Genomic DNA, 3,305 nt, shown 5'->3' on the forward strand with positions numbered 1-3,305 from the left:
GATTCCTACACCAAAAGCGTGCAGCCAAAAGCATGGTGGCGCCGCGTCATATCCAACACGTGCTACATCATCGTGGCAGGTGTGTTGCTCTAGGCTCCTTTTGGATGTAGATGCCCATGAAGTTCAAAACGCTGAAATATGGTGCAGTACCGATGTTAGACTGTATAGCTTCTGTATGTACGTATTGTACCATTGTAACACATCCATTATATATATATGTGATAGGCCACTCCTAGAGGGTTGAGCCGGTTCCCCCAATTCAATTGTCTCATATGGTATCAGACTAGTTTTGGTCCTACGCTTCCGCCGCCCTAAAACCCTAGCCGCCGATCTTCACCGCCGCCATGGACAGCGCTGCTGCATCCGGCTCCTCCACCGCAGGCTACCTCCCGGCCTCGCTCGTGGCCCTGCTCTCCCGCCCCGTCGACCCCGCTGCCTTGCAGCAGTCCCCGATCGGGACACGGAGCGTCGGCTCCTTCTTCTCCAACCCGCATGCGCTAATGGTCCATACCTCCAGCGCCTCCTCGCCTGCTTCCTCGGCCGCCGCTGTTGGGCCCCTGGCCCTCGCGCCTGCGACCGTCTCGACGGCGTGGACGGTTGGGTCCTCTGCCACGGGGCCTGCATCGGTGCACCCTGCCCTCACGACGTCCGCGCCTCCGGCAGGGTCGACATCCTCGACGGTGTCTCCATCTCCTGCGAGTGTCACCTCCATGCCCCTGCCTGTGCCGCCCGTCTCTGCCCCCATGGCGTACGCGCCCCCGGCAGTCTTCACGACGGGCTCGTTGCCTCCACCGTTCCACTTTGGCAACCTCATCACCGTCAAGCTGTCGCCAGATAACTACATCTTCTAGCGCGCGCAGGTCCTGCCGCTTCTTGGGAGCCACTACCTGCTTGGTTATGTTGACGGCTCTCTTCCTTGCCTTCCCGCGCTGGTGGACAGCATGAACGGTCCGGTATACAATCCGGCGCACCGTGTTTGGATGGGGCAGGATCAGGCGAACCTCTCCTATATCCAGGGGTCGCTTACCCCGGCTGTTGCCGGGCTCATTGTCTTTGCCAAGACTTCTCATGAGGCATGGACCACTCTCGAGCGCTCCTTCGCGTCGCAGTCATAGGCCCGGGCCAGTGCCCTCCATCGTGAGTGTAATAACCCAGAACATAGGAACAACGAAGGGTAGATTTAGAAATGGGAAGTGCATTCCCATCGCAAAACGGGGGAAATTTTCGCGCCTTATTACAACTAAACCTAAGAGGGATCGAGGTTCTCTCTCATTTTGCACTTAGGGTTAGGCAATGTGAGTTAGGGCAATTTCGACATGATCTCTTTTGTATCTTATTGATTTGGGAATTGATTGCATTTGACAAGTGTTAACACATTTAATAATAAGCATCACACAACAATAAAGAATGAATTCATAATTCAAAAACAACTTATAAATTCAAATAACTTTGAATTTCAAATTGAATCTCAAATACAATATTTAATCAAGAATATAAATATTACATAAGACAAAAGCTCATAAACAAAACTTGAGCTTTATTGATACATAACACAAATTACAAAGTCTTTACAATATTTTTGATACAAGAAATGAGGCATAATGAACGAGAAAAAAAAAGGAAAATTACAAGTTTGTTCTAAACTAAAACTTAGACTAAGTGACTTGAGGATGATCTTCTGGCCATAATTCAAACCTGCAAAACAAATAACAAGTGCTAGACCAGAATGTAAGTGTTAGCAAAGTTCAGTTTGGACAGTTAGCGCAAATCACAGAAATTCAGTTTGGACAGTGAAACTGTCACTACACACTTGTGCTTGTCCAAATTCCTGGACAGCACAAGATAAGACCAAGGCAGACCAAAACTGAGCAGCCACAGGGGCTCAAGTTTCAGCATATGAGGGCTGTTGCAAACCAAGCAACAGCAAGGCAATGCAATGGATGAGTCACAAAGTAACCAGACCTTGTGTGGCATGGCCAGAGTAGAAGTAGGGAGCATATAAATAGAACGCAAACCCTAGAACCCTGACAGTCGACAGATAAGGATAATTCACCAGGTAAGGGTGAAGCTAGAGCCAACACAAGTTCATCCAGTTCATACTCAAGAACAGCACCAATACACAACCACTTAGCCACCGGGAATCATGGTGACTCGAGAAGATCAACCAGAACCCGGAGGTGAAGGGTCTGTGCACAAAACCACAAGTCTGCAACAACAAAACATCTCATACTAGGAGCTGGAACAAGGTATACCAAGTTCCTGGACAGATCCAATGGATCTGATCCATACAATATGCATGACATAATCATGGGATTGAGCAGATGCTCAAGTGGGTAGATTATCACTTGGTTTTCACCAAGGATTACTGCCAGTCTAAAAGCCACTAAAAACTGGAAATCATCTAGATACAGATCTTGTACACAGAAGCTAGCAACCATGCACAGATGCACGCACTAGCCAGATCATATGCACAGATAGCACCGATAGATGTGTTGCGGGATTAGCGACTAATACGGACTACACGAGTAAATCCTAAGCTAGTAACCATCGAGTAAACCCTAGATTTCATCGAGGCAAGCATATTGGCATTCATATCTAGTATGATCCCCAAATATGCAAGCAAAGGTGGAGTAGCCACAAGATCCAATCAAATAGGTGAGCAACCAATCAGTAGCAAGGCTACTGAGGTCACATCACACTTAGCACCATTTAAAAGAAAGCCAACTATAACACATCATTATCCAGAAATGGATTCAGATTCATTTGCTTGCTAAACAATCATGAATAGCCAATTCATATACAAGCAAGACATTTAAATAATCACTGCATAAGCAGTTCATTATGAATCAATTTAACTCAAGCATGAATTTATCACAAATTCATACTAATTATTGACAGTAGCACACTGTAGAGCAACCTGGCACCAATCACTGCATCACAGCCACTGGATCTAGTCCAGTAAGCTAGAGCAAGCAATAGCACAAGTAAGCAGTAGCATAGTGATGCTTGAGTATCAGCATCAACAAGGAAAATGAATCACTTAGCCACAGAATTAATGAGTAAGCCATCACTGACATTTAATTGATCAAATGGATCAATTGAATCAAGTCAAGCCACACGAGATAAGCTAGCCAACAAGCAATGGATGATCCAATGGATCATTAGCTTGCACGAGAAGCACTGAAGCATTTCACAAACACCACTGGCACTCACAAGTGTCACTGATGCACCACAGTACACCTAGACAAGCAAGCATAACATGCCAGTAAGCACACGCAAGCCCATAATCAAGTACAGCATGGCAT

The sequence above is a fragment of the Lolium rigidum genome, chromosome 3, assembly GCF_022539505.1.
Source record: "Lolium rigidum isolate FL_2022 chromosome 3, APGP_CSIRO_Lrig_0.1, whole genome shotgun sequence".
In the NCBI taxonomy this organism is placed as follows: Eukaryota; Viridiplantae; Streptophyta; class Magnoliopsida; order Poales; family Poaceae; genus Lolium; species Lolium rigidum.